General features: G+C 42.8%; 1 non-coding gene across 1 annotated transcript; it reads left to right on the top strand.

The window, feature by feature from the left end:
• The first annotated feature begins 1,844 nt into the window (after positions 1–1,844).
• trnal-uag (transfer RNA leucine (anticodon UAG)) lies at positions 1,845–1,926 on the top strand. Its single transcript has one exon. It is a non-coding gene; the product is annotated as a tRNA-Leu (tRNA).
• Positions 1,927–6,000: the final 4,074 nt, after the last annotated feature.

Raw genomic sequence — 6,000 nt, 5'->3', positions numbered from 1 at the left:
AAATGTTTCTGACCCAAAATATTACGAAATATGACTGTTTACATTAAAATGCAAAAGTTGATGAAAAAGTATGATAAGGTGAAAAAAGTGACATTTTATGTCTAGAAAGTCAGTTTTCATCAAAAGTACAATAACAAAACTAGTTCCCATTCATTCTGTGTCCCCTTACACACTTGTGATCTTTATCCGCTCAAAACGCTATACAGCGAACGAGAAGGCGCTAGGAGCAAAGGAAAGTGGTTTTTCTAACAAACTCATATAATCAGTTGCCCGACCTACTCCAATTTGATTCTTTTCGCATATTTACACATAATATAGTACTATGAAATGTTTCTGACCCAAAATATTACGAAATATGATTGTTTACATTAAAATGCAAAAGTTGATGAAAAAGTATCTCTAAAGCGCCTGGACTCCACCAATCCACAGTCAGACAGATTGTGTACAAATGAAGGAAATTCACGAGCATGGTTACCCTCCCCAGGCGTGGTCAGCCAACAAAGATCACTCCAAGAGCAAGACATGTAATTGTCCACGAGGTCACAACGGATCCCAGGGTAACTTCTAAGCCACTAAAGGCCTCTCTCGCGTAGGCAAATGTCAATGTTCCTGAGTCCACCATAATGAGTACACTGAACAACAGTGGTGTGCATGGCAGGATGGCAAGGAGAAAGCCACTGCTTTCCGTAAAGAACATTGCTTCCTGCATGCAGTTTGCTAAAGATCACATGGACAAGACACAAGGCTACTTGAAAAAACGTTTTGTGGACAGGTGAGACCAAACTAGAACTTTTTGGTTTAAATGAGAAGGGTTATGTTTGGGGGAAGGAAAACACCGCATTCCAGCATAAGACCCGTATCCCATTTCTGAAAAATGGTGGTGGTAGCGTTGCAGTTTGGGCCTGTTTCGCTGCATCTGGGCCAGGACGGCTTGCCATCATTGATGGAACAATGCGTTCTGAATAATACCAGCAAATTCTAAAAGAAAATGTCAGCACATCTGTCCGTAAACTGGATCTCAAGAGGAAAGTGGGCCGCGCAGCAAGACAACAACCCTAAGCACACAAGTCGTTCTACCAAAGGATGGTTAAAGAAGAATAAAGTCAATGTTTTGGAATGGCCAAGTCAAGGTCCTGACCTTGATCCAGTAGAAATGCTGCGGAAGGACCTGAAGCAAGCAGCTCATGTGAGGAAACCCACCCACATCCTAGAGATGAAACTGTACTGTAATGAGGGATGGGCTAAAATTCCTCCAAGCTGACGTGCAGGACTGATCAACAGTTACCGGAAACGTTTGTTTGCAGTGGTTGCTGCACACCGAGGTCACACCAGATACTGAAAGCAAAGGTTCACATACTTTTGCCACTCACAGGTATGCAATACTGGATCATTTTCATCAATAAATGACTGACCATCTGTAATGTTTTTGTCTGGTTTCTGTAATTAGGTTCTCTTTATCTACTTTTGATACTTGTGTGAAAATCTTACGATGTTTTAGGTCCCGGTAATGAAGATGTATAGAAAGCTCTAAAGGGTTCACAAACTTTCAAGCACCACCGTAAGTGGGATGTAAGGTCATGGCAGAAGAGCTCTTCCGCAAACACTACCGATGTGACCGTGGAGCATGGGGTCTTAAGCCTAGACGAATCGCGTCCAAAAGACCAGGCCTTAGCTCTGTCTTCAGCTGGAAATGGTTAGATGTCTCCGCCAGAGCCGGTTAAGCGAAAGGCACTTGAGTCTCACAACAGCCCATTTGTCGCGCCCATGCCAGATTTCTTGTTGTCCGGCGGAATGACCCGGTCACCTTCTTACCACGAACGGGTTTACCACCACGCCGGCCTGCGGGTAGCGTGGCCGAGTGGTCCAAGGCGCTGGATTTAGGCTCCAGTCTCTTCGGGGGCGTGGGTTCAAATCCCACCGCTGCCACGGGCGTTAGCTTACGGTGGGTGATGTCTCGTCTCCAAAGGCTTTGTGCAGGTTTTTCTCCCACGCTTTCATGCTATACACCACGAAGCATGCTGCCTCACGAACGTCGCAATTCATTCCCCCCTTTTCCACAGTCGTTGTGTATATCCAGGTAAGGATAAAAGTTACATTTCCATCCATCCATCCATCTTCTATACCGCGTAATCCTACTCAGGGTCACGGGTAAAAGTTACATTTTCCAAAGAAATTTAACTCGCTGGGACGGGCAGTCCATAGGTAGTCGGTACCTAGCCGCCCAAGGATTGGATTGCATTGCGACGGCTCGACTATGGAGTTGTCCCGTTCTGTGAGACCTTTGGGCCGTCTCGCCGCATCGTCACCCTTCAGTTTATATGACGGCACAGCTCATACCCCAAGACTTGAATCAAATCTATTTGAGAAGCAGTCATCTAGTCGGCGAACACGAAACCCTCATTTGCATAGTTTTCGTTAAACGGGGCGGCCCTCGCACGAGGTGGCTGAGAGGTTAAGGCGATGGACTGCTAATCCATTGTGCTCTGCACGCGTGGGTTCGAATCCCATCCTCATCGCAAGCTTCTCACTTTGCCTCCTCTTTCCAGCAATGTCTGGCTTTGTTGCAGTCTGTCTCACACCTACAAGGCCTACAACCGGGAAGCTTTGTACAGGTCCCTGAGCTGGCACTAGAGAGGGTGGAGAAATGTGAAGAGCTAGCACTGTGGCTACGTGTTTCGCGACCGTGAGCTGTATTTCAATGCTTTTTGGCCACAGCTGCTGTAAGGCTCTTGCGTCTCTGGAGGTCCGTCAACGCAGAACGCATTCCGCAGTCCAGACGACAGGGGCAAAGGACCTGCACCGAAACCTCTCTTTTGCTCCACACACCGGGATGTAATTTCATACGCGTGAGCTATGTCAGCAAGAGGTTAAGGTGATGAGCTGCCTATCCGCTGTGCACAGCCCATGTGGGTTTGGACCCTATTTTTCTTGTAAAGACCTTGCTTAAGCGCATCCTGTAAAGGAAGCGTGCATGGTGCAGACACTGTTGGCGTCTGCATGAGCAGTTAGTCTGAAGGGGAAATTAGGGTCAGGTGTTTTCAATCAACGGGATGACAATCAGGTGTGAGTGAGCACCCTGTCTTATTTGAAGAAGTGCATGGACTCCACCAATTCACAGTCAGACTGATTGTGTAGAAATGAAGGAAAATCAATCAATAAATCAATCAGTCAATAAATCAGTCAGTCAGTCAGTCAGATGTTTGCTTATACTATTTAAATAGGCCCCATTTGGTGGCATCTGTTGCTTACAGCCATACCACTCTGACAAAGCCTGATCTCAGAAGCAAAGCAAAGTTGGGCCTGGTTAGTTATTGGTTGGGAGACTGAATGGGACTACTAGGTGCTGTAAGCTTTTCATTTAGATAAGTGTTTTAAGCACTTTACTTTCTCCTGACATTGAAGAATATTCATTACTACACCAAAGCAGCCTCCAATTCCTACACTTTTCTCCCATACATGATAGATGAACTCTAGTGCTACCTAGAACAACCTCCTGGAACTGATCAACTTTATTAAAATCCGGTGGAATTGGGCCATTTTCATGTTGTTTTTCAAGACAATTTTCATATCCAAATGTTCAGCAATTACCATGAAACAGTCCATTTCTGAAAGTCTCCGTATAACCTGTTATAGGAGATGGTGTGGAGTTCTCAAAAAAATTTTTTTATTTATCCCAGGAAGTTTTCAAACAGAAAGACAGACAAGAAGTCAAGGCTTCCATGTTTTTTGACATCCTCAGAAAGATGGGTTAGCCCATGTACACCGTAGCTAACAAATTCAGGACCATACAACTCACTAAAATGCTTTACAAATGACACTAGCAAACTGTGAGCAAAGTCATTAAGAATTATACAAAGAGTGGATTGGAGAGTATAAAGATAGCAACAGATAATTAAAATTGCTGTACATTGGTTATGACAACACATCAAGAAGAACCACTGGACTTGTGTATAACAGAAACTGTCGCAATTTTGTTGCTTTCCACCTCAGTCTTTCTGAGAATTGCCTGGGTTTCCTAGCAAAGTCCTCAGGAATATAACGTCTCAAGCTAACAAGTGTGTCTGAGATTATAACACTTTGGCGAGCAGACAAATGACAACATAAAGGCCCTGAAGCAAGCCATAAGTCCAGCAGTTTTCACATAACACCAAGACATACAAGGTGCATGTAATCATGTGGAAAGCATGATACCATGCCAATTCCTGCAGCTTTTAAAAGAGATGTTTCAGTATGATGGTCTTCATCAGACATGTTGATAAAAGACTCATCAGTCCTACGTGGGCTGTTGATCTCAGGAAAGGTCATTCTATGGTTGATGTACACACCAGACTGGATGCACTTGTCACAACCTGAATAACCAGTATGTGATTTAATTCCCTTTATAAAAGCTCTAGCTGGAGCATCACACAGGATAGATGTGACATTTAGGAAAAATTGCTTCCCATTTATGGCAAATCCCTTGCTTAACCCTTGCAGTTCACTGACTAGATCTTTCAAATTCATCAGTTCGTGATGTTGGCTTTGATTTACCACAGAACAGAGCAATGACAACTGGTTTCTTAGTATAACCCTGCAGTAACCCTATAATTGGCCAAAACTACAAAGACAAACTTTTAAACAGTGGTAAGACATCCATGTTCAGTTGAAGTTCGAATTCATACTTCTCTAGAACAAGAGACCAGATTCTTTCCATGGTTTTGGACAAAGCTTTAAGAATACCAAAATAATGATATGTGCCACCAGCAACACTTTGGATATTAGATGAAGTTATCTCGTCATCTTGCACTGCAGCACCAAAATCATTTTCTCCTAAATGACTTCCAAATGAAGTGAGCATTACATTGACCTTTTTTACTGCTCTTTTTCTAACATTCCATCCATCCATATTTTTGTAATGACCTGTCTGGTGCTGGTTCCAGTGTTGACTGTCGCACATTTAAAATCTGTATCCCGTGTTTATATGTTTCTGTAAAGCTGCTTTGAGGCAACGTCTATTGTTAAAAAACGCTATACAAATAAAATGGAACTGAATTGAAGTAACAGCGTGGTTTTGTACAACCAAGAATATAAGTCTGTCTCCTTTTCCCTTTCCTTATCGACAGTAGGAAATAGAACATACACATACAAATATAATATTTGTACACATGCAAGACCATATAAGGCTGCTTCAGTTAAAAAAAAAAGGGGGGGGGGGTCAATTAAAATGAAATATGCAATTACCCATTATATTCTTGGTTTTAACTAGAGATGCACCGATGTATCGGCCGATACCGAAAGGCTATTTTTCATCTATCCATAATTTAAAAATATCTGATAATCCGACAGCACAAAAACTGTAGAAATTACTCAGAAAGTATTGGCGTTTATGGTGCTTGATGATCAACCATGCTCTGTAGTGAAGGACATGGGATTTCAGCGACTGGTAAAACTCCTTGAGTCTCGCTACACTTTACCGAGGCGGCGTTATTTCACATTCGTCTGCTTACCGGAGTTATACAACCGTATGACAGATCATATTCACGAGCTCCTTCATAACCACTCCGCGATGAACTTCACCACAGATGTTTGGTCTTCACATGTAAGCCTGACGAGTACGCTTAATCTCACTGCTCAGTGGCTCCATTGTGACTTTAAACTTAAAGTCTTGCTTCATGCACAAGAACTTCCCGGTTCTCACACTTCATAAGAAGCACCCGAATCGCGTTGTAAATCGCGCTGCTCGCAGGTGAACTCTCGCGATACTCATGGGCAGAACGCGAACTCACATTCCTGCTTCTTAAAGGGCCAGCGGAACATTTTATCCCTAGATGAGAAGGACATCTGTGCATACTGCATGGACAATACACTTAATTAAGGGCTTTAATAACCAGTTTCACAATTGGAAGGTTGTCTTCTTTTTCACCTGGTTATTTATATATAAAAATATAAAGTATTTAGCATGTTTGTATTTAGTTACTTCTTTTTCTAAATAAATAAGCATTATGTAATCAAATCACAAGT

This window comes from Ictalurus punctatus, unplaced genomic scaffold (assembly GCF_001660625.3).
Source record: "Ictalurus punctatus breed USDA103 unplaced genomic scaffold, Coco_2.0 Super-Scaffold_100, whole genome shotgun sequence".
NCBI classification, from domain to species: Eukaryota; Metazoa; Chordata; class Actinopteri; order Siluriformes; family Ictaluridae; genus Ictalurus; species Ictalurus punctatus.
Note: the sequence above shows the minus strand (reverse complement) of the source record. Positions and strands in the feature narration are given on the sequence as shown.